Below are 27,476 nucleotides of genomic sequence, written 5' to 3' on the forward strand. Positions count from 1 at the left end.
GAAGTTACGTATTGTTGTTTTAGATTGTAAACAAGGTCATTCATGTAAACTCCTTTTATGTTTTTTTTGAAGCAGTATTTGGTATTATTTTAAGAATTCCAATTTTTTAACATAAATTTGAATAACCTAGTAAAAAAAAATAAAAAAATAAAAATAAAATAAAATAAAAATAAAAAATAAAATTTGGTTTTGCTGCATCTTTTAACCGCTTAAGTAATATTTATTAAATGTGTTTCAAATTGTAATCATGAGACATTATAATTTGGTTTGCGGATCAAGTATCCCAATCCGTCCATAGTGTAATACATATCGTTATTGTACAGAATCCCCAGAAAGTCGATAGTGACGATGACGAATGAATAATTAATAGGTAATAGATATAATCATCTTTGACACGGCTTGCATAGGATACGGTGTATATATCAAAAAAAAGAAAAAAACAGGGTTGTAATGATTATGTACCACATCTTATGTGGAATAAATAAATTAGGTTGATGGTACGGTAGTAATGGTGTGTTTAGTGCATAAATGATTTGCACTCATGATCGTTACAAAGAACTATAACAACGATAAAGTAAAAAATTATCCTTCGAGCTAACTATCTTGAAATGCCGAATACGGCAACAAAATGCGGCGAGAACGGAGTTTGTTTATGGTTTTATTCTAAAATAACTCTACAAGGATCATCTTCGCGATTAAAACTGCTTTATTATTGGAACATATTGTTCATTAGTTGAAATCTACAAATGGTATTTAGCTGTGGGTAAACTAAGGTAATGATTCAGTATGATGCCGTGGATTTGTTTCAAGGTGCTTTTCCTGGCATCTGTGCTGAAGATTAAGCGTGTTTACGACTGCTTACGTTATTTTTAACAACTAGTGGATTCCATGATGTACTAGTACAGTGTAAACCGGAATTGACATATTCTACGTAGCCGTTTACATTATGCTAATGCCAGTAACTAGTATTATCGGGACAGTACGTCTGCTAGAATATGCACGCATTTTTCATAAAGCGACTGCCAACAACTGTTGATATGTTGTCAGTCTTTTGAATATTAAAGGCTGCACTGCGGCCCAGGCACATTCAGCTCAATTCAGAAGATGTTTCTGTTTTATTAAGCACGCCTGACAAAAGGAAGTGAACAAAAAGGAAAGGAATGGGATCGAGAAAAAGGAAAAAATAGAAAAGCGCCCTTGAAGAGGGCATACAACGCTTTAGCATACAATAATATCTCTACCGGTACAACGGGTTAAGTGAATATAAGAATACCCCAGGATGGTTCAGGTTTCTGAGTCAATTTCACTAGCTGTAAGGATTATCAAATATTAGGAAACGCAATTTCATTTTCATTTTGTATCATGGGCAATTAGAGCAACAAGCCAATCCAAGTGCCGATAATAGAGAAGGTAACGGCAGAAGTTGTGTCCTTGCAGACCACTTGAACGCGGATGGAATCGCGAAGGATGGGTTGAAGAGAGGTTCGGATTTGGAATCGACTGACATACTAATGCAAAAAAATGAAATTGAATGCAAACTAGTCAATGATAAATGGTTAAAATGTTAATTTCAGATATATGACGCGTGGCACCAAACAAAATAGTCACCCAACAGGTGATACCACCACGACAGGATATGTCTTTAGTTGCCATCTCAGCATTATGCACACCCACCTCCATCGCATCAAGATCACATCCGAGGGGAGGTTTACCAAATATTTGGAAAGGCACTTGCGTATAAATCTCGGCCTGTTACATATCAGATGATATGAAGTTCTACACCGGGATTCTAACTATCCGAAAAACAAAATGATTCAACGCGTTGAATTATTGCCATCTGATAGTTCAGCGGCAATGGTTTGTCAATTCTTTTGACTAAGGCAGTGCAATTCTGTTTAGGACAGATTAGAAGGCTAAATAGCTTGCTACTACTGATATGGCTCCCTGGTGTACAATTAGTTTGATAACATGGAACCCAGACTGCTCCTGCAATGCTGCTGGAATAGCTTGGTTGAGGACCAATAAAGTCATGTAATGCTACATTACGGGCCAACACATCAGCCAATTCGTTTCCAACTATGGAAAAATGGCTAGGTACCCATATAAGGTGTAAATGGAATCGTGGGAATCGAAGAGAACGCACCAGTCATTTCCATTATAAGTACATTCTTTAAAGATGGTCTAGTTTAGGACTGAATTGTCCTTACTTCACCTTTACCATCATACAAGACATCCATATGCTTCAAATTGGTAGTACAACTGTTCTAGAATCCATTTGATATATATTTGGGTTTAAGACCCCAAATCCAAAATAAAGGTTCGTCGGCATTGGCCGAAAGCCATACAAGCTTTTTTGATTCTAAACTCAATGTTAGGTGTCCAGGAAAGCTCGAAATCAAGAATTAGACCCACATACCTTACAGTTCGATTTCAGAACCAAAAAGATGTAATGGACGAATATAAGATTGTTGTATTTTGAGGAGATACGTATTTCGATTCTCACAGGCGGCTGCTCAGCGTGAGTGTCTTTACTTGAGTCAGAGCTGGCACGAGATATAAATAAAGACGGCCTTTAGTATTGCGGTCCAAATACGTATCTATCGTAAAGGCACAATCAAGGGTGGATTAAATGGAATTGTACGAACTTGTCTTATGACAAGTAAAGACATTCCACTAAACGCTCAAAATAATTTTCGTATGATTTGGTACAGAGAGTTTTCCAGCCGGATCGCCTACAGAAAGTTAAAAGAATCAATCCCTGCTGAATGGCATCTGTTCCAACTCTCTCTACACTGCTTCCTTAGTTTAGCCAAATCGGAATTCCACCACGGAGTATTCCATCAAACTGGAGCATCTCAGTTTGATATCCAAGCTACCCCAGATGATGTGATGGGTATTAGCATTCCTCTTCTTCTCTTCTTCTGTTCTTCTTATTGGCATTACATCTCCCACACTGGGACAGAGCCGCCTCGCGGCTTATTGTCATTAAGCACTTCCACAGTTATTACACTGCAGGTTTCTAAGCAGGTTAATATTTTGCATTCGTATATCATGGAGGCTAAACGATGATGCTTTATACCCAAGGAAGTCGAGACAATTTCAATCCGAAAATGTAGCCGGCACCGGGAATTCGAACACCACCTCAGCATGGTCTTGCTTAGGCCGCGCGTCTTACTGCACGGAGTAGAGGCTATTTACAAATTAGCATCACTGCCGACAATTAGCGGATGGCCTTTTGAAGAGCACTACTACGACAACTCGTTTGAAAGCATCCGAAGGGCATCCCCTCATCATGTGGCAAATAACCCGGAATATCATATGAGGTTCCGCCAGAACATCAATTGTGACAGCACATACATTTCATATTAGTTCAGAGAAAAAGGGTAGCAACGATACCCAAGTAGCATTTTAAGTTTCATAACGCTCTCGAACTATAATTTACTTTCAAGAATGCGTAATACATCCAGCATAAAACCAAAATGTTAATAGGTGTTGACAAGTACACATGCATGTGGTATTGATCGAGAGTTACTAAAAGCAGCAGAACTGGGTTTCATTCCTCACCTTCTTTATCAATATGAACAGCAAACGGAGAAATGGTATCGAAACAAGAACGTCAAAATATTTTAAATAGCCAGAGTGTAAAAACGCATAACTGAATCCATAGGTGTGATAAATTTGTTGAAAACTAAATAAAAAACATAATTAAAACCCACTTTATTTAACCCCGTTGATTTAATAAGAGGGTGCTTTCTCGATTATCTCGGAGACTACATGACTACACGTCGCCTACCACGCAGTCTACGGAGGGTCCGCAAGTCATCTTCCACCCGATCGATCCACCTTGCCTGCCGCGCACCTTCGCCTTCTCGGTGCCTGTCGGATCGTTGTCGAGAACCATTTTCACCGGGTTACTGTCCGACATTCTGGCTTACGTGCCTGGCCCACCGCAGTCGTGTCCGATTTTCGCGGTGTGAATCGATGGATGGTTCTCCCAACAGCTGATGCAACTCGTGGTTCATCGCCTCTCCTCCACGTACCGTCCGCCATCTGCACTCCACCATAGATGGTACGCAGCACTCCTTCTTCGAAAACTTGTATGAACATGTTGGGTTGATTTCGACTTTCGATGCCAGGCTGCGAAGCTGACTTTGTAGACCAATTGATTTGAATTCCAGAATAATTTGAGAACCTAGAACATCTGCATTGAATTTGCAAATCGATATGTCTACATTCTACAGCTGATCTTGCCGAAAATAATGTGAGGATCCTTCACACCAAATTTTTTCTGCCGAAGACCAGCAAAAAAATTTCGCTTATTTTGCTTCGAGCTGAATGATCAGCAATCATTCCAGCAAAAAACCTTAAATTAATTCAATTTAGCGGTGACGATGCCTTTCTCGATTAAATCAAGATATATTGAAGGTGGTACCCTCGTTTTTTTCCAATTTATCTACCAAAAATGTTGGTAATTTTATTTTTCTGTAAAATGTTTCAATACATTATGTTATCAAGTTATGACGATCGTGAAATTTTTCATCCATTTTTGATAGAGAAAGTATTTCTAAGTATTGTTATTTGTAATTGTAGTAACACATATTGATATAATTGTTATGACTAACTGGTCATAACACTGGTCAAGACTTCATAAAAGGTTCGATTTCGAGTGAAAATGGCCACGAACATTTTGAAAAATTAAGCCAATAACTCTCAAGGCCGACTAGAATATGACGTCAAATACATTTAAGATTGACCAACCAACGACAATTTCCAATTTCTTCGTCGGGTTTTCCCGATGCCATTTTGAACGATTCCTAAATATAAATAGAAAACTAACAAAACCGCATACATAAGAGCAATAAGGAAAATAAGGAGATGTATAAAACGAAAACTATATTCAAATTTGCCCTTGAAATCACTTGAAAACTTCACCATAACTCCACACCCACCCATCATACCACACACCACCCAAAACCATATAGCATGCTGGAAGCATCAATGAAACCCCTTTTTCCTCTTCCAATGTATGACACAAAACAAACGCAAACACCACCATGGCTAATGAGCGTACGAAACCAGCAGTTAATCGTGTCGTTATCGAGTGCAAATTTCTGTTGCCAACGATGAAACTTACAAACTGTGTTGGTGCCAGAGCTTAAAATATTCATCTTCATGAAACAACTTCGGTCCGAATTTTGACAAACATCGCATGAATATTCAAAACATAGAATGACATAGTCAGACGACTACTCCACTTGAACTCATTCATTCGACTGCCACTGAATGTGTTTTGGCCATGTGCAGAAAAACATAATTAGCATTGTTAGCGTTGATGTTTACCGCTGAAAGTGCCTCGCGGATGAAAATCGCATTCAGTCCTGTACGCATTTGAAACGTGTTCAGATTTCAGATAATTTATCAATTTGTAAATGTGCATAAATATTCACGACTATTCAACTGAATATTGATCGTCCGGTGAGCTGGGATTATGAACCTATGAATGTCGAAAAAGGAACTGACAAAATGAAAATGGACTTCACAAAAATCGATTATTTTACCTCTGGCTTGTGCGAATGTCTGATAAGTATAATGGACAATAAACATCATCGAGTCGACTCGCTTAAAAAGCGCGTACGTTGTTCGTCGATTGGTTTTCGGTACAAAATATGTTCCACATTGCAGGCTTTGAAAACTTTGCCTGCATTGCTTGTTAGCGCTATCGATATTGCCGTAGCGAGGTTTCTAAGCCATCGAGCAAACGTAATTTATATTCGCATAGTGCTAGCTGCTCAATGTCGTAGTCGATTATGAGAAAATGGAAAACTGCTCAAACCATTTTCCTTGTCAGTGCGAACGCATTAATCAACTTGATAGATTAAATAGCATGTAATTAGAAGAGTGGCTCTGCGAATGCAACTTGTTTCGATATAATCAGTTAAGTCTAAGTATGAAAATCGTGTGAGTTTTGAGGTTGAAAAAGTGACCATGTCAGACACACAAACATACACACACATAGACATCACCTCGATTCATCAAACTGAGTCGAATGGTATAAGAAACTTTACTTTATCAGATGTTCCTGTAAAAAGTTCGTTTTCAGAGTGAAATGATAGCCTTTCGGTACAACTTTGTTGTGAGAAGGCAAAAAAATAATAATGTTGGCAATATCAGCACAGGACTCTGTCATTGCATTCGACAACTATTTACTGAATAATCAGCAAATTGAAAGGTCTGCTGAAAAATTCAGTAATTTCGATCATTACAGGATTTGACAGCATCATGCTGATATAATTGCATTAGCCAATAAAATCGAATTCTGATATCATCAGTATGTCGATCACGTCTAAAAATGTAATCAAACTAAAGACTTTTTTTACGTTTTTGTATACATTTTTGTACACATATATAAATTAATATTACAATAATATTTAAAAAATATGTACAACCGAGTGTACAACAACAAAGACTTCATATGTCCGATTGAGAATGCTTTTAATTTCCGTAACAGGAATGTCTAAAACTGCATTGACGTGCGACGCCCATTAGTTTGCATTGACTGTAAAATATATAAAATTGATTATAAAAATTGTTCTTCCTTATCTTATTTATCTATAACTCTAATCTATGATCATAAGACAAATTTTCAATACAACTTATTGTTTTTGTAAAAAATTAAACGACGGACGAATCTGATACTCTCCCGCAAACTAACACCATCAACAGGTAGCGGAAACCTTCACCCTATTGATGGTGTCAGTTTGCTGACTGAGGTAGATTCGTCAAATTCTATGAATCTTGTTTAACAATAATCGTTTAAAATTTCTTGATATCCATGGGTGCAATACACCAATACAAACTCTAACTTAACCTCACTTATTGTGACAGTTCACAGGAGCTTGTTTAAGGCAGTTAAAGAAAAATCGACGAAGGGAAAATTAAATTTCTGCTTATTTTTGGTTTAAAAGTGCTGATTCGAATATTTCAGTGATATTCTTTGCATTCAGCATGAAATCAATCGCAGAAGACATCTAGATATGAATAAAATGGCGAAACAATTTTATCAGGAGCTTCACCGGGCTAAGTCCTGGTAAAATAGTCTGTGAACTGTCAACCTCGTCATCATGACTGGTCAATGTGTGGCAAGCAAATCCGTCTTCCGATTTGCCTTTTACAACGAACGCTCGCGAACACCGAAGAATTATTCGCATGTTCTACGCCTCAAAACATAACACTGAATGCAGGATGCCAGATACAATTTTAGAAGTCTGTATTAATCTCGAAAATGTCTACTTATGTCTGGTATGGAGTTCATAAGATACAGGAATTAGAAAATCATACTAAAATCATGCACTTTTGATAAGTATTATATACAGAAAATAAAAATACAAAAGTTACAGTTTTGATGTAACTTTTATTGTTTGTTTGCTCAATATTCTGGGAGCGATCTGGCATACTGTCGCAAATACTGGCACTGGAGCACACAGTTGGCAACAAAATAACTTTCTCAGTGATTAATAATATATAAAATTGCTTCCATCTTAAAAATGTAGATTTTGAAAATATGTTTCACTGCAAACGCCCCAGTGTGTGGCAGGACGTATGCCTTACCAACTGAACACAAGCGCAGCGAGCCTGCAGCAGATTGCTTCCAAATTTATGGAAATAAAAATGTAATTACACCTGCTTGAATGGGCTATGTTGGTTTTTAATGTCAAGCGATAAGGATTGTACCTTTTTATTATGGGATGAAAAATAATAATAAAGGCTATTGAAGTCTCTGACTAAGGTGGGGCGTATTGCCCAGGCACTTTTAAATTTATTTTTCTGACTTTTCAAAAAGCTTTATTACGTGGTATCTGTAATGTTTTTATATGACTACTCACGGGCAATGCATTTGCGACTTCTTGACTACCAAATAACACAAGTTTGATGAATTGCGATGAAAAGTAAAAAGTTATCATAGGTGTTGCCTTTAGGGGCGTATATCACGTCTTACCCTAAGGTTGCTTTGAGGTCGAAATACGTATTTTTGAACTACTCTAAAGTTACAATCAGTGGTCTTATGCTATGAACATTCCGCTACAAAGCTCTGAATAATGTTCTTATCAATACGTATGTTGTTCATTAGCATAAATTGATAAATATATACCTAACTTTCTAACTGAAAATCACAGTTGGTCAAAAGAGTTCGTTCGGAGGAAGGCACAGAAGGAATAAATCCGTTTAGAAACCCAAATAACGAAACGAGACATCTTTTGGGCTCTAAACAAGTAAACCTTGGTCTTTCGATCTTTTTGGGCTTCCGAGCAGAACCTTATGCGCTTTTTAAAAAACAAACAGTTTCGGCTTCCAGACGTAATCTTTAAGCTTTGGAATCCCAAAGGATATCTCCTTTTACAGAAACAGAAAAGATGCATTCAGAACAAGATTAGAAGCCCAAATGGCTCCACTTGAATTAAAGTATACCTTTCGATTTTAAAGCCCGAGTCGTTTGAAAGTAAGCTCAAAATTTCTAAATTTTTCCAACAAGGTTTCGTTCAAATCAAAGAATTCTGTTTGGAAGCCCAAAGAATTTCTTCAGAATCCTAAATAATTTCGCTCTGAAACTCAGAGAAAGGCCTATTTTCGGTTTAAAACCGTTATTTTTAGTTTTCTGAACGGAGCTCTTTTCGCTTTTGAAAGATCTCTTCTAGGTTTTTCAATCGATTCTATCGCGCTTCCTAAACAAATCCTGTTAGAGACTTCGTAGGAAATCTATAAGTATTCTAATCAAATCTCTTGCCCAGAAGCAGAAAAAATATTCTCATTAGAAGCCCAGAACGCTCTAATCGAAAATCCAAAGATTCCGTTCGAAGACCAAAAGTATTCCGTTCTTAATTCTAGAATGATTTTGTTCAGAATCCCATCAATTCCGTTTGGAAGTCCAAAAAGATTTCTTTAGGAAGCCCAGAGTGATTTATTTCGAAAACCAAAAGAATTTCGTTCAAAAAATCGAATAGATTCCGTAAGTGAGCTCAGAAGGTTACGTTCGAAGTTCACATAATTCTGATCAAAACCCAAACCAGAAGTTCGATTTTACTTAAATTTACTCTTAACCGAACTATTGGTTTCCCATGGTTCACATCAAGTTCCAAGTATGCTAGCGGAACTTTAAAGTTCCTTTACGCTCCCACCATACAAAAATTACTAAATGAGGCTGATTAAGCCAAAAAATAGCCTTCTTATCCGAAATTCTGGTTTGCTTCGAAATCCATGATCGGATATCTTTTGGGCAACCTAATGGTATTTTTGCTTTTGAATGGATTAATTTTGGATTTCTGAATGCAATCTTTTAGGTTTCCGAAAGAATCGAAGAATCTTTCCGTTTGAAATTCTAAAAAGGATTCTGTTTGGAATTCAAAGGATGCCGATCAAAACCTGAAAGGCTCCGCTCGAATTCGAAATGATACCATTTGAAATCTTACAGAATTCGTACGAAATCCCTTAAACGATTTTGTTTGAAAGCCCAAAATAGTTTAATTGGAAAGCCCAACAGGATTCTGTTTCGCCCAAAGTTTTTTAAAACTGAAGTGTCAAAAGTCTGTAACTTTAATCAAAAGTCTGTATAATGTCTGTAATCTGTATGATGTCTGTATGCAAGACCAAATGTCTGTATAAATACAGACATGTCTGTATGTCTGGCATCCCTGACTGAATGATCGTTTATTTTCATCGTTCGAATCATCAATTCCTGTCAGCCTACTGAGATTGAATTTCAAATTTCTTCTCATTAACTTCTTAGTATGCTGGCATTTCAAATGCCAACTACGATTGAATTTCAAATTCGTTATCATTTTTCTAGTAATGTCATTTTTTAATATTTAGTTTATTTCATTATTTTATCATGAAATAAGAAATACGTTCCACTTTATCCATCAATGTAACCAACAAATGCAAATGCATTTTTCAGACTTTTATTCCCACAATATTCATCCGTCTCTACCTTTCTTTTTTCGGTTGGAAATTATTTTTTTGGAGCTGTTAATACGATAACAGAATTTCAGTATTTAAGTATTTATTTATTTATTTATTTCGTCAAACATAATGTAGACTACATTAAAAACTTATAACTATGTTCTATTGTAACTAATGTTCTAAAATATTTTCTTAGGCTCATGAGGTACGGCTAAATCAAGTTTCACAATACTGATTGTAAACAGACATCATTTGATTCATTGGACTAAATTTTGTATAATTTGTTCGATGATGACAGGTGGCAAACAAGTTTCGATTTCTCAATTGCCGAGAAGGAGTGTAAAAAATTTAAACAAGACAATAGTTTGGTGGAATCAATGCGGTGCGAAACAATATCATTCACAAATGAGATCATGGCAAATTCACGAGCTTTTAATGATTGGATATCTATAAGCATACATCGCGCCTCGTACGACGGAAGTGGAATGTTGTCCACTAATTTGCGTAAGCAAGATATAAAAGGAATTGCTTTTGAATTGATTCTATTCGATCATCATGTGATTTCATATACGGAGACCAGCTAAATGCTACAATATTCTAATTGATCTGACATACGCAACGTACAAAGTTTTAATTGTATAAGGATCTTGAAAGTTATAACTAAATCTTTTAATAAACTGAGCATATTTGTTGCTCTATGGATAATAGTGTTGTAGTGGTCAGTAAAGGTTAGCTTAGCATCTAAGATTACCCAAATTCTAACCCTTTCACATTTTTGTACTGGTTGATTTCCTAGAGTTACAGTTATCGATGGTGTGCTCGTTTTCTACTGAAAGTGATCAAATATACATTCTTGACATTAAGTTGTAGTAAGCTTTTGTTACACCAGTTATCAAATATGCGTATTTCGTTCAAGTAGATGTCATTGTCAACAGTATTTTGATTTCCATAAATAGTTTCATATCGTCCGCATGTAAATAAGGATTTTAAGATGCTAAGAATGGTGATGTATATCGTTTACAAACAATATGAATAGAAGAGGTCCTATATGCGAGCCTTGGGGAACTCAGATGTTACATTGACTGAAGCGACTGTTTCCTTCAAATCGTACTATTTGTGGCGGTCGTTAAATACGATTTAATTCCATTTAGAGTCTCATCTCAATTCCCAATTTCTCAAACTTGAAATCATCATAGAATATCGAGTCTACTTAAGTGCTTTGCTAAAGTCTGTGTAAAGCGCCTCAACTGACTACCTTTGTCCATAGCATTCATGAGTATTTAAATTCTAAAAGATTGGTTGTAGTCGAACGTCCTTTAAAGAACCGTTTGTGCATCTGTTATTATATGTTTTATTTGTTGAACATCCTTCTATGATGATTGATTCAAAAGTTTAGGAATATGGAAATAATGGCACTCCACGATAATTTCTAATATCAGTTTTTTCCTGATTTAAAATTGGTATTAGAAAAGATTCTTCCATTCTTTTGGAAAGCTACTGGTTTCTAAAGATACGAATAACCAAAATAAAGGTGTCGTAAATTCGCTTCCCAACTTTTTCAAAACATAGGTGGAATTCCATCTGGTCCATCCTTTTGAGACATTCAAATTCTGTAGAGCTGCCAAAGTCTCCTTTACATTAATTTGGTTTACACCTTTTGCTTAAATAGTCAGAAAATGTGAAAAATATTCATAATCACGATCACTGGAAGAATTCGTATATGTCTCTTGAAAAAGGTTGCAAAAAGAGTACAAATTTCATCAGCATTATCTCTAATTTTTCATCTAAGTCATTTCTTTGATGGAAATTGCTGGATTTACTTGGTTTTGCATAGCTTGAAAAAGTTTTTGGACATGATTTGATTTCATTTTCGGTTTGTCATTATACTCTAAGAGCCGAAGACATGGCTTAAACTAAGTTGATCGCAAATATTCAAATAGTTTTCAAATTTTCTTGACTTGTGTATTGTTATAAAGTTTATGAGTTTTTGCTTTTCGGTTTTCAAATTTTGATTTGTTTGTTGACCATATTGGGTTTTTGAGTTATAATTGCGACGTTTCCGCACGAATGGTACTTCATTCCGAACAATGTCTAAATAAAATTGCATAAAGTCTGTAACAGCACATTCAATGTCAGTTTGATTTTGTAAATTAATTGCCAATTAGCTCGTTCAATTTTTGTTTTAATGTTGTCAAAATTTGCATTTTTTTAATCGAGAATATTTTCGAAATCATAGCCATAAGGATCTGGTTCCGATGCACAAATACAGAGTATTCTATTGCTGTGTGAAATCTTCAGTTTTTCCATAACAGCGATAGAGACTCATTTACACAGAAATCATCGAGAGTGTTTGTGAATAAAAAGTCCAAATACCAATTTTGTCGATTTTTCTACATGATTGATTTGATTCAAGCCTAAACATGCAGTTTTTTCTTAAAAATAAATTGTAAAGTCTCTTCTCACCGACAACTGGCAGCAAAATACTTTCATTCTCAGAATCTGGAATGAAGTCTGCATTTGTTGGTTGAAATCGCCGTAAATGTGAACTTTGAATTCAGGAGGAAAATGGGAAATAATTTCATCGGCATTATGGAAGAACTTTTCATATGAGGATTTACAAGCTTGATCTGGAGGAAAGTACACTGTTGCAAAATGTGAGTTTCACACATCAATATGCGTTTACTTCCACACATGCTCAAATTCATTAAATTTGGTAGAATCAATGAGCTCGAATTATGTTTTGAGGAAATTGCGATAAACTACCTCCTCAGACATTCTTGCGCTTAGACGAGATCTCGGTCATCTCTAAAAACATTATAATCACTACCAAAAACTTCCTCGCTTTTAACGCTTTCTGACTAACTTGTTTCTGTTCTAAAATAACCGAGAAAGAGAACTCAAAATTTGTTTGTGTATTTCGTTCATTTTGATAGCACTTTTCATACGATTGAAGTTCTGACGGTATACAATAGGTTCTGTTGCCTGTGCGTTTGATGAAGTTTTGGTAGTTCGTCAATACCACTTACAATTTTCTACGACTTCCAATGAGTGCGTTAAGTTGATCGGAAGTACTATTTGTTTGGTCACATTCTGCATCTCCGACTGCGTCAATTCCTTTAAAACCCGTCTGTTGGCAGGGCATGAAGAACCATTGCTTTCCTCTAAGGAGTTCGTCAATTCTGGCAAAAACACTGACAGACACAGGGCCTCGGCGATGGAGATATTGCGTTGGTTGTTCTGAATGGTTAGCAGCAAAGTATGGATTTAACATCCTCTCCGAAAAGCGATGGTTGGGCGGTACGGGTGTTGGCTTGAGTGGTGGTGGCGGTCGCGAAAGTGTTCTTAGCCGCCGCGAGCAGCTCTATCGCGCGAAGTATAGGGTGTATGGCTGCTTTTTGTTTGTCACTGCGCCACGGTGTTGGTTGGTGTGTGATCAGTCTTATGTTACAATAATTCCGTTTATGTTTCTGCTTATCACGCGATCTGTCTGTTTTTTCTGCTTCTGTCGACGAATGCATGCATCAAACTCCGACCAGTCGTTTCCATATCACCTCCCTTTCCAGCGCCATAGTGGGTCATAATCGCGCGGTTCTTGTACTTTGCGTGGAAATTTAATTCGTCACGTGTCTTTTCTGAATGGAGGCAGATTCAAATCAGGTTGATTATTTGATTCGAGGGACTGTAGACCATTAGTGTTTTTAGGTTCGGCAGCCAATTCGTTTCGAGCGATTGCAGTGGGCTCTCGTTGTGGCATCCCATGATGTTGGTTGAAAGCGTTTTCAATTCATCTAGAATGTCAGTCCCCAGCCACGGGTTGGAGCACATGGTTACTGTAGAAGATAAATCCAGGTGAGGCTACTAATTCGCCTCATTTCTTCGTTTAAATTTTCATTTCTTTGGAAATGTCAGTTCTCATCGACTCCACTGAATTTGTTATAGTCACTTGTGCCATGGACATATCCAACGATTGATTAATTACAGAATTTCCAATAGAATCGTTGATCTTCTGATGTCAGCAATTTTTTTTATTTGAGGTGAGCTTCGAGTCGATCAATGGCTTCCATGAATTATGCGCCATCCTTGTATATTTACCGCGCGATGAATCACTTCAGTGTTTTATTAATTTGGTCTGCCAATTGCTCCTGTTGTTGCACTAGTGCATTGAATTCAAAGCTACAGTATACAAGATTTTGGCATGGGCACTATCGGCAATACATATGAAGATGTATCCGTCACCCTTTTTTATCTCCGTAACGAACTACGCTGGACAGCTACTCCCACGCAGGCGGCATGGAAATTACGAGGACATCAACACAAGTCCACATTACTGAGATCCTCGGACGACAGCGTGGAAAATTCGCAACTCATTATCACTATACGACACCGACGCGCGACAATCAAAACGTATGCAAAAAGTAATAAACAAAAAACAAAACGACTTACGGTCGCTAGAATTAAAAATACGTCCGACCCGATTGACGATCAATGTTAATTTAATTGTATTCTTTATTTCATACCGGCACAGCTGTTTATATATCAATAACAGCTGTGAATTTATTATCTGTGGCTCTAAAGCATTGACTTCTTCTTCTTCTTCTTATTGGCATTACATCCCCACAATGGGACAGAGCCGCCTCGCAGCTTAGTGTCTTCATATAAATTCCACAGTTATTAACTGCGAGGTTTTTAGCCGTTACCATTTTGCATTCGTATATCATGAGGCTAAAACGATGATACCTAATGCCCAGGGAAGTCGAGACAATTTCCAATCCGAAAATTGCCAGACCGGCACGGGAATCGAACCCAGCCACCCTCAGCATGTCTGCTTGTAGCCGCGCGTCTAACTGCACGGCTAAGGGCCCCAAGGCCAAAGCACTGATGTCCTAAACTGTCCAGATAATCCAATCCAATCCAATCCAATCCAAACCAACAAACCAATCCAAATCAACCAACCAATCCAACCAAACCAACCAACCAAACCAATCCAACCAATCCAAACCAATCCAAACCAATCCAAACCAATTCAAACCAATCCAAATCAACCAAACCAATCAAACCAACCAAACCAATCCAAACCAATCCAAATCCAACCAAAATCCAAACCAATCCAAACCAATCCAAAATCCAAACCAATCCAACCAATCCAAACCAATCCAAACCAATCCAATCCAAATCCAATCCAAATCCAATCAAAATCCAATCCCAAACCAATACAAACCAATCCAAACCAATCCAACCAAAACCAAACCAATCCAAACCAATCCAAACCAACCAAATCCAACCAACCAATCCAAACCAATCAAACCAACCAAACCAATTCAACCAACCAACCAATCCAAACCAATCCAAACCAACCAAACCAATCCAAACCAATCCAAATCCAACCAACCAATCCAACACAATCCAAACCAATCCAACCAATCCAAACCAATCCAAACCAATCCAAACCAATCCAAACCAATCCAAACCAACCAAACCAATCCAAACCAACCAAACCAATCCAAACCAACCAAATCCAATCCACCAACCAAACCAATCCAAACCAATCCAAACCAACCAAACCAATCCAATCTCAACCAATCCAAACCAACCAAACCAATCCAAATCCAACCAAACCAACCAATTCAACCAAACCAATCCAAATCCAATCCAATCCAACCAATCCAAACCAATCAACCAACCAAACCAATCCAACCAATCCAACCAATCCAACCAATCCATATCCAATCCACATCCAATCCAAATTCATTCCAACCAACCCAAATCCAATCCAACCAATCAAAAATTAACCAAACCAATCTGACCAACCAAACCAATCCAAATCTTATTCAAATCCAATCCAAATGCAACCAACCAATCCAATGCAACCAACCAACCAAATAATTCAATCCAATCCGAACCATACAAACCCAATCCAAATCTATTTAAATCCAATCCAATCCAATCCAATCTATATCCAATGCAACCGATCCAAACCAAGCGTTTGAGATATCTAATGAATTGAAAACTTATCAACTTGATGCCACCAAGCAGATGAATTCAAACAAACCATCTTCAATTCAGCATTTTTTTCCACAACTTTTTAGATTACGAAAAACTTCAAAATCTCACCGACAAAGAGATATTCAACTCAACATACCATCTTGAACAAAGCTCCGTCAATCGATAAATTTAAGACTTAACAAATATTCATCTCATTGATTTTGGTTTTCTCAACGTTTCTATACTAGCGAAATTCATAACTGGCGCCTTATGAAGCTTCGACTGAATTTTCCACCAAGAGTGCTTTTTATACGCAGTTACCTTCCCTAGTCTTCAAGCGTCGATGGGCGTGGTATACATACTGGCCTGTGATCTCGACGTCCATGGTTCGAACCAGTCTGCTGCACTTCTTTTTTAAATGAAAATTCATCATCTAAGGCGACATATTGAAATTCATACCGATTCCTTGTGGCAAATTTCCATAAGGCGTTTTATTGACAATCGTACGCCCAATTTCCTCAGTGTAGAAGACAACTTTCCAAATCTCACAGATGTCAAGATATTCAACCGAACTGCCAATGTAACTGTCAATCTACCACGCTGTAGAAATGAACCGTAAACATAACTGATAACTGATCTTGAAATGGTAGACCAATCTCTCGCCTATTGACATTTTATTTTTTTCTATGCGTGTAATTTTTTTCATGGCTTTTCTTAATTTTTTTTTTGCCAATTATTTTCTCGCGTTCTTCTCTTTCTTATTTGCCCTTAGCATATCAAGGCTTATCTTTCTTTTGCCGTTCTTTCCAACTTAGGCTTACCATTTTTTTTGCCCTTTATATAGCATGGCTTACATTATTTTTGCCATTTGTTCAGACTGAGGCTTACCACTATTTTTTTGCCATATCTCGTCTGGGGTTTACCTTTTTTACCCTTCACCAATCATAGCTTATCATTTTTTTGCCATATTTTTCACGTCGAGGCTTACCATATTTTTTTGCCTCATTCAGCTTTTCTTCTACTGCTGACCTTTCTTAGCTTGTAGGAGCAAGACTACGTCAATATGTAGCCAAGCAAATCCGTCTTCCGATTTGTTTACCAACAAAACAAGCGCGGAGCACCGAAGAATAATTCGCATGTTCACGCCTCAAAAACATAACACTGAATGATCGTTTATTTTCATCGTTCGAATCATCCTGTCAGCCTACTGAGATTGAATTTCAAATTTCTTCTCATTAACTTCTTAGTATGCTGGCATTTCAAATGCCAACTACGATTGAATTTCAAATGTTATCATTTTTCTAGTAATGTCATTTTTTAATATTTTAGTTTATTTCATTATTTTATCATGAAATAAGAAATACGTTCCACTTTATCCATCAATGTAACCAACAAATGCAAATGCATTTTTCAGACTCACTTTATTTCCACAGTCAATACTTACGAAAAATGAAAAGCACGCACCAACTTGTCTAAGGCTGTGAACCATCCTGGATAATAATGTACTATTGGTTCAATAGTGTAAACAATTGAATTACCATACAATATACGGTATACAATAGGATACATTGTTTCTTGATGGTTGCACAGATTGTATCAACGCTGAGGATACAATACATATTTAACATATCTAATGTAGCAATACTTACAATTGTTTTTGAAACGTTTTCGTACGTAAGATACATACATTGATAACTTTTGAAACGTTTCTTTACATTGCCTTTAAACTATACAACAATATTTGCTTCATAGCGCCAAATATGCATTTTTTCCTTGAATTGCATTGTTGACAGTAAAGCTGTCACTACTGAGAAATCAAAATCGTATTGTTTTACTATACAAATACAATACAAATCATTGTATTTTGAACAGTTTTGTTTAGATATTTCAACAATATATTAACCATACACTCTATTGTTTGACGAGATGAAAAAAAATGTAGAAGTATAGTTACGATACTTAACAACCGTACATTCTATTGAAAACTTCATTTACATTTGAGTAAATGGTTCATAACAATGCATTCTAATGTATTTCTATAGTTTCATTTACAATATAATCTATTGCCAATTTAATGTTATTAATAGTAGTGTTACAAAAAATTGTATTGTTATTCTACTGTATTTTTAATTCGGGATTCCAGCGATTCGTTTAACTTTAAGTTAAAATTTGACAGTTCGATGGTTTTCTGTGTATAAAATAACCCTGCTCCGGAAGATAATTGACAGTTCGATAGTTAAACTTTCTTCACGAGAAAATTGGCGCCAAATCTATTTTGCTCCAAATAACTATCAATCTGTCAAAACTCAAATGGGTCGGCTACGGGGTAGAATTTTAACCACGATGGGAAAATACCCATCGAACCATCTCACATCACATCTCACTGTCACCCTCACAACTGTCTCACGAACACAAATTTTAACTAAAAGTTAAACGAATCGCTGGAATGGTTCACAGCCTAAGTAAAAACAACTCTGTTTTTTTTCTTTCTAAAGTTTGACAGTTAGTCGATGGAAATGCTGAGTGATCAGTAATTTGAAAAATACGACGGTTTTCAGTAAATACCTACATATCAAACCATGATTTCTTCAGCAGGTTCAAAATTGCTGATTATTTTCAGGAAGCATTTTGTGAAATATTTTTTTATGAAATTGGTGTGTTGAAACATAACAAAATAGCAACATACAGGAAATCGAGAAAGAATTGTAAAAATCGCTTAGAAGGGCCGGAAGCTGCTGTTTGAAATCATAAGTCTAATGAGGTGTTAATCAATAAATTAACTTCCCAAAATGAATTACCAAATGTACATGTGTTCCATATGCTTTTATGCTTATATGCTGCTGAACAATTTTCAAAATTCTTCCTATCGTTTCTCTGGGAACACTCATGGGGACATTCAGATATCGAATAACTTAGATTATCGTAATAACTTGGTATTTTACCTTATATGAACATGCAATCATTCAAACATGCAATTGACTCTAATGCTACGTTTTGACAGGGCAAGTGAATTGAACAACTCAGTTGAATTCAATTGACTTGCCAAAAGTTGAACATGTTCAACTTTCTTTCGTTCATGAATTGAATTAAGGTGTTTACACATTCAGTTCGCGTTCGATTCAAGCGACTTGCTCAATTCACTTGCCTTGTCTAAACGTAGCATAACGCCGTTAAAGCGCTGTATATTTTCCTACTGTGTCCCGGATTTTTTTCAAACAAACAAAAAACGCCAGTAACCAGTCGATTTTAGAGCTCGAGAACTACAAATGCAACATGAGCATCGCAAATACAAATTAACTATTAAACAATGATAATCGGTTATATCGGTTATCCTACAAGTATGAGAGTGTAGGTAGACAATCGAAGGAAATTAATGAATTCCACAAATTTAGTTATTCGCTGAGCACAAACAATCAGAGTTGGTAAAATAAACACGGGAACAGCACAGTCGAAGCGTGAATTGTTTTGCCAATCATCCATTAGATGGGAACGGCTTGGGTATTGACACAAAGGTCACATCGATCGACACTTGTTGCGAAATTCATACAACAGTCATTGAGATATATATCTTGTCCTTGGATAACATATTTGTTTGTCTTTATTTGAGAGGCTTGCAGCCCTGGCTCACCTCTAGGATAAACATATGCTTATCATGTTCGTGTAGTAGTATGTAGTATTACTTGACACTTTGATAGCGATTTTTTTTCAGCCGGATTATATTCAAATTCATGTATGTCACCGATCAAACGTTTATGACCTTATTATTCATCTATTTATTACCTTTATCAACTATATTGGACATTTTTATTGAGAGTATGAGATAATAAAATAATTGAGTTTTTTTTTAATTTTTTTAAATAAAGGGGTAGAGTGAAGATAACTTTGAACTGCAAGGACCGTTTTGTAGATAGTCAGTTTGGCGGCGAATTCTATTTAATCGGAGCGCCTTGCGGAGACCAAATTACTTACGATTTCCAGCCATGATGCGTCTCCGAATTTATCTGCTGGTATCGTTTTCAAGCACCTCGATTTCGTCAACACGGATGCAAACTCGTGATAGGTGGCATCTTCATATCATGTACTTTGTCTTTGACGTGTTAATGACTAGACCGATCCGCTTAACTTCCCTCTTTATCAACACTCAGGAAAATCGACAATACTTTATATAAAAATCCATGTATTTTGAAATATGCATCATGCGTCGACACATACTTAATTGATACAATTCAACATGATGCTATGACCCAATGGATAGGTGAACACTACGTAATGCAAGTGAATAAGTGCGAAAATATGGAATCCATTTCTACCACAAAAATCCATGTGTGAACTCATGAATATAATGCGGAGTTTTTTGTCAGTGAATGTCGTCGGCGAAACCAAATAGCTGGACGGATTTCGTGAAAATCGTACCATTCTTGTCAACCCCTGCCATTCGAAGCGATGTACTCAACCCACCTTCACCTTAAATTGCTTTTAGAATTTTTGAGAAAAGTCTTCACTTACGTGTTGCTGGTTTGGTTCCATCAGTTTCGTCAAATCGACGATTGAATTTTTGTTTACAAAAGCAGATATGTCGTTTTGAAAATTTGGTTTTAAAATATCATCTTTTCTGATTTTTCTTCCTCATGCAATTTCAATTCCAATTGGTAAAAGGATCACAACAACTCCAATTAGTAAAACAGAGGCGCATCCACGTTCCGATTTGTAGGTAGGACAAACAGGAAATACCGATATTGAGAACAGTTCTGGTATTAGCATTGACATTAAGCGATTCGCATAAATTCGTGGGTGTTAAAACCCTAGACTACTGTATGACGGTAAAATCACTTCCATCCGTTTTCACATTCTGTGATTCACAGATATGGATTCCGTCCGAGAGTTATTTTGTCTATTATTTTTTTTTGTGTGTCTTTATTAAGGAGACTTTCAGCCCGAGGCTGGCTCGTCTCCGATAAACTATTATTATTATTATTATCAGACTAAGGCCGGAGTGGCCTGTGCTGCACATAAAAGTCTTCTCCATTCAGCTCGGTCCATGGCTGCACTTCGCCAACCACGCAGTCTGATCGATCCACCTTGCCCGCTGTGCACCTCGCCTTCTTGTTCCCGTCGGACGTTGTCGAGAACCATTTTCACCGGATTACTGTCCGACATTCTGGCATGCCGCCCACCGCAGTTTTCCGATTTCGCGGGTGACGATGGATGGTTCTCCCAACAGCTGGTGCAACTCGTGGTTCATTCGCCTCTCACGTACCGTCCGCCATCTGCATCCCACCTAGATGGTACGCAACACTTTCCTTCAAAACTCCCAGTGCGCGTTGGTCCTCCACGAGCATCGTCCAGGTCTCCAGTGAGAAACTCGTATTGCATATGACCTCTTGGTCTTCCTATCATGTACGCTCGACGTTGATGACTAGTCCAATCCGTTTAGCTTCGTCAGTCTGATGTGCCAATTAATATCGTTGACTGAATTTTACCGAATTCGATATAGAACTGTTCGGTAAATACCTACTGATTTCGGTTATTTTGCTGAGTTGAATGGAATTACAAAAATCTGTATAATTACTGAACAGATCTGTTCTGAGATTTCGGTAAAATTCCTTGAATACCGTGAAATAAGTTATGTGTATTCTCCATCCTCTCAAAGTTAATGCCATGATATCAATGTTGTCGGCGAAACCAAATAACTGGACGGACTTGTGAAAATCGTACCACTCGTGTCAATCCCTGCCCTTCGTATTACTCCTCCAAAGCGATGTTGAATAGCAGACACGAATGACCATCACCTTGCCGTAACCCTCTACGCGTTTCGAAGGACTCGAGAATGCCCCCTCTGAACTACGCACATCACGATCCATCGTCGCCTTGATCAACCGTATCAGTTTATCCGGAAATCCGTTTTGTGCATTAGCTGCCATAGCTGGTCCCTGATCGATTGTATCATATGCGGCTTTGAAGTCGATAAATAGATGATGTGGGCACGTTGTATTCGCGGCATTTCTGCAATACCTGACGTATGGCGAACACCTGGTCTGTGGTAGAGCGTTTACATAAATCCCGCCTGGTACTGCCCCACGAACTCTCTTGCAATTGGTGTTAGTCGGCGTCAAAATTTGGGAGAGTATCTGTAGGCGGCGTTCAGCAATGTGATTGCCGGTAGTTGCACAATCAGCTTATCGCCCTTTTGTAGATGGGACAACGACACCTTCCATCCACTCCTGCGCAGAACTCATCCTCCCAAACCTTGGTAATCACCCAGTGCAGCGCTCTAGGGCCTCACCACCGTGTTTAAACAGCTCTCCTGGTGTTGGTCAATCCAGGGCTTTTTGGTTTTCAGCCGGTCGATCTCCTCTGATTTCCTGGAGATCTGAGCCGGAAGTGATGTCCTGCGCGCGTGCCTAGGTTCATTACCATACCGCCACCGTTGTCTGCTTGTCATTCAGGTGCTGCTTTCGTAGTGCTGCGCCACCTTGGATCACCTCACCTCGTTTGTAAGAAGTGTCCCCGTTTATGTCCTTACACATATCGGCTGTGGACGGCCATGTGAACGGTTCAACTTCTCATAGAACTTTCGTGCGTTATTAGCGCGGTACAGTTCCTCCGTCTTTTCACGGTCTCGATCCTTCTGCGCTTTTTCCTCCGGAAAATCGATTTGTCTGTTCCGCGCCGTTTGTACGTGCCCGTTCGTCGTGCGGTGTTGGCACTCCGTCCATGCTGCATTCTTCTCCTCAACTAACTGTCACATTCGCCGTCATACCAGTCGTTTCTCTGATCCGGAGCCACGTGCCGTAGTGCAGCGTTGGCGGGCTTCCAATGGCGGATCGAATATCTCTCCACCATCTTCAAGAGACTGCGCTAGCTGCTCTTCCGTTGGGAGTGCCATCAGCTGCTGCGCGTAGTCTTTAGTCTACCGTCTTGTAGCCGCCCAATGTTTAGCTGCGGGGACGCTCCGACGCGTGTTGATCACCGTCGAGAGTTTTGAGCGCAGACATACTCCAACGAGGTAGTGGTCGGATCAATATTCGCACTGCGGTAAGTGCGTACGTTCGTGATGTCGGAGAAGAATTTACCGTCGATTAGAACGTGGTCGATTTGGTTCCGTTACTTATTAGGTGATTTCATTGGCCTTGTGGATATTCTTGCGGGGAGAAAGTGCTTCGGACTACCATTCCGGGAGGCTGCAAAGTTTATGCATCGTTGGCCGTTGTCGTTCGATACGGTGTACTAGACTATCCGGTCCGATGACCGGTCTATACATTTCTCTCTTCCTACCTGAGCGTTCATGTCACGATGACGATTTTGACGTCCGCAGTGGGCATCCATCCACGTATGTCTCAGCTGCGCATAGAACGCTTCTCGTCGTCGGATCTCCCTTCGTGGGCAGGTACGTTGATGATGCTATAGTTGAAGAAACGGCCTTTTGTTATCCTTGCGTTGATTGCCACCCAATCACGCGTTGGCGCATCTTTCCCAGCACTATGAAGCCGGTTCCCAGCTCGTTGGTGGTGCCACAGCTTTGGTAGAAGGTAGCCGCCCGATGCCCGCTTTTCCACATTTCTGTCCTGCAGCAGATTTCGCAGGCTGCACTCGAAGTTGCGGGATGTAATTCATCGTAGATTATCCTGTCGCAACCTGCGAAGCCCAGCGACTTGCAGTTCCATCCAAGCTTCAATCGTGATCCTTATTCGTCGCCCAGGTCGTTGCCGATTGTATCGAGTCGTATTATCTTCTATGTCGTTCGTAATAGTTGTTTTTAAAGGCGGCTTATTGGGCCTGCGAAAACCTCCTGTCTCGTCGGAGGGCGTCGTGTCAGGGCTGTTTAGCGTCCCACCTAACACCAGGACTTGGGCTTGGCGCTTTGAGCGGCACACGGTCGCTTTGGCGGAGCTACTTGCGGATTCATGCAGCTTTTATAGAGGTAAAGGCCCACTGTTAAACCCCACCACATCCTAGGCAGGCGCCACAACTCGCAGATGGCCTGGGTAGGGATCGTCAAGCCCTTGGACATAGTCCCTGCTGCCCCCGGCTGGTACCTGGTGCTGGGAATTTGGTTTCATCAGTACCCGCTAAGCTGCGGTGGACGGCGGAGGTCCTTCGTAGCTTAGTAGGGAAAGCACCTGTCTAGCGTACTGGGGTCGGGATCAAAGCCCACCAAGAAGTGCGTTACCTCCAATACCATTTCCGAACTAAATCTATCACATGTTTTACATATGCATAATCGAGTTTCAGACATAGTAAATACATCTTGGATTTTTTTTTACGATTATCGAATATCTTTACAAGCTTCTAGAAGAAGTCACGGATCACAGAAATTCCAAAAAATCGCAAAGTCGAAGCAAAATTCTTCACACAACCAATGACAGTTCTTTATGGGTTTTTACGGCGGACATGTTTCACTCAAACTCTGACAGATAGCAATGGGGTTTCCCATAGGAGGGAAGAGCAGAATTTGCTTCGACTTTGCGAATACTCAATGGTTCAATAATTGCTTACTGCTAGGATTTCATATTAACTTTCAGGAATGGTTATGGACCTAGCGATTCAAAGCAAAATACCAAAAAATCGTATGATTGTCAAAGAATCTTAGAACCTCTTATGGACCAAACAAATTTGGTCCATAAGAGCGGGCTTTGGAATGTTTCTGATTAATTAGATAACAAATTCTTTGAGGTTTGCAGAAAACACAATCGTTATTTATTCACCATCACTTCTAATAAAATTAATTGATCGCATTTGTAGATGTCAACAACTCTGAAAACCTTTAGAGTTAAAGAAATAAAGTTTACACATCATTGAGTGCTTTCGGAATTATGAATTGCCTGAAGTCCTAAACAAATAGTAGTCTATTGCTTTAGAATCCCTGAAACCTAGCTTTAAAATCACCTTTTCTCCTAACACACAAATTCTTGCAAGAAAATGGATTTATATCACCGACGAACCGACGTGTCACTGGCGCTCTCTGATTGTCTCACACTTTTTAACGGCCATTCGCTTTTGCGGGCGATCGCTCCCGTCAAATGAGCTAAGACACAACCTGCTGCAATGTTAATACACGTAGGTTGGTAGCTGAGCTACAAAACTTCGCGAGCCATTATGGGGGTGGCGGTAGTGTTCAATGATTTTTCATCATGGACGCCATGGGCAGCAAATTTGAATAATTTTCCATTAGGTGACACGTCGGTTCGTCGGTGTTTATATGTTCTTTCCATGATCAAGAAAATTCATGCGTAGGACATGTCCTACTTGTCCCACCCACTGCCGGCGCCACACAGAGAGATCACTCATGGCGTTTCCGTTCAATCACTATGTTGAGTAACAATCGATACGATTTATGATGAATTTGAACTGCTTGCAGATATTTATAATACTGTACACGGTTGGTTGCTTTTACGCGGGTCGCTTTCTACGCGGATTTTTTTGCGCCTTTTGGAATTTACGCATTTTCAACGTGGATTTACCAAAAAGTTTTTATTTACACTCTTTTTTTATAAGGTCGGAAAACACGTAAAAACCGCAAAAAAAAACGATTTTCGGAATTTACACGTTTTTAACGCATGACTTACAATAAAGCATATGAACTAATAGTGCGACAATTTCTTTTTCCAACGTAGATAGTATTGTCCCCACAATATTCATCCTTTCTTTCTGTGCTTGCATTCAAATTTATTTGTGTTGAAAAATCTCCATGCTTGTTGAACCCTACCGATACTAAGCTCAATTATTGATCTGCCCGATGGTCTAACATTTATTCAAATTACCTAGTGGTCGTACTTTACCAGTCTATTCCTTTTTGCTAGCTTTTCGACGACAATTCATGGACCTACAGTTACTTGTTGGCTGATATAAATTCCAAAGAAGCTGTTCTTATCGATCCTGTATTGGAACAAGCCACGCGGATACCAAGCTGATCCAGGAACTGGATTTAAACTCATTTACGCATGTAATTAGACCCTTAACCATTCTTTAACCTAATCAGAATCAACCAATGTCTCAACATTTTGTCCTACAGTAACATCACATGCATGCCGATCACATTACTGGTACGGATACCTAAAGCAGTTATCCGGAACGATCAGCGTGATTTCCGAAGCTAGTGGGCAAAAGCCGACAAATTTCGAAAGACAACGAAGGGTTAAGTTCGGCGATCTGAGTTGAAGGCCCCGTGTACCTGGGTCACACTAACGGCTGCATGACATTTGTAGTCGAAGAACAGGTGGGAAACTATAGTCGATAGTCACGCCACTGAACAACTAATTATTTTGAGTCACTTTAGGCATTGCATTCACCGGAGACACGCTACTGATTCGCGGTTGTGGGCGTACTGATTTCCAGGAAGGCGATTCACGAACAATGTATAAGTCGGTTCACGAAAGGATTTTCACTCTTCCGGATGCGATACAAAATGGGACATTTCTTGGTCCTCCTGTTATGCTGTGTTGGTAAACCACTGTCTACTACATTTGGTAGCGTGAAATTTGGCTTTGTCTATCTACCTAAGCTGAAAAGTGGCGTTTGGTTCAGGGATAATGAACTTCCCATCACTAAGTAATTTGTTTGAAACAGTTTGAGCAATATGTCATTTTGTGGCCAAAATTAATACAGAATTAAAAAAAAAACAAATGGCCTATGATTATACTTGATGCATTATTTATTCATAGTTCAGGATCTTAACAAGGAAACTTTCCTTCAAGTCCGATTTCCACCGCAAGAAGTCAAAACTAAAGCCAGACAGGAGTGGAGATAGTCCGAACAAATTACAATTGTATCGTATCAATAAAGCAAATAGAAAAAAAAATATTTCGATGTTGATATCAAATTGAAATCATATTTTGTTTTCAAATTTTAATCTACGTAATAGATTACATATTCATTTCGATCTCATTTTGCTGTAGATTTCTAAATTTTATGAATGTATCAGGAACCGAGAACTTTTCACCAAACCAACACCAAAATTAGTTTTGTATTTGCTCTCATCGGCAAAGGCATACACACTTAATTTAAATTACCGGGCTCGGTTATCAGATTACCGATTTCTCAACAGCTGAGCTCTCGGTACCAGCTCAGTAAAATAGTTCAACTTAATTACTGAGGGACTCGGTTCTGAGTACCATGGCAGCAAATGTCAATTATTACTGAGTACTCGGTAATAAAATACCGAGGAATTTGTAAAACCAAAAGTGCGGACCTCGGTAATCAAAGAAGAATACCGAAATCAAATTGTAATCCATATTTTTGTATTTTCTTTGATAAAAAAAAAAGAAATGGCAAGAACATTTGTGTTTATTTATTTTCCATATTTATTCCTTAAATATTTAAAAAGCATGAGAAAAAGATGTTTTTTGTAGCACGGGTAATCCAGCAACTTGAGATTGCGGGAGATATTAATTTGCCTGGAATATAGAAATATTATGTTTAAAACAGTAATATAACAAAATGTAAGAACTAACCTGAACTATGATCAAATCAACACCGGTAGAACATTAATAGAAAAGGTATTATGAGGTACTTGTACCGGCCACTTCAATTAATTTACTACA

At 38.4% G+C, this 27,476-nt stretch overlaps 1 pseudogene; it reads left to right on the forward strand.

The window, feature by feature from the left end:
- The first annotated feature begins 5,054 nt into the window (after nt 1-5,054).
- On the forward strand, nt 5,055-26,382 carry LOC134222090 (persulfide dioxygenase ETHE1, mitochondrial-like; annotated as a pseudogene).
- The last annotated feature ends 1,094 nt before the right edge of the window (nt 26,383-27,476 follow it).

The sequence above is a fragment of the Armigeres subalbatus genome, chromosome 3 (genome assembly GCF_024139115.2).
Source record: "Armigeres subalbatus isolate Guangzhou_Male chromosome 3, GZ_Asu_2, whole genome shotgun sequence".
Classification (NCBI taxonomy): Eukaryota; Metazoa; Arthropoda; class Insecta; order Diptera; family Culicidae; genus Armigeres; species Armigeres subalbatus.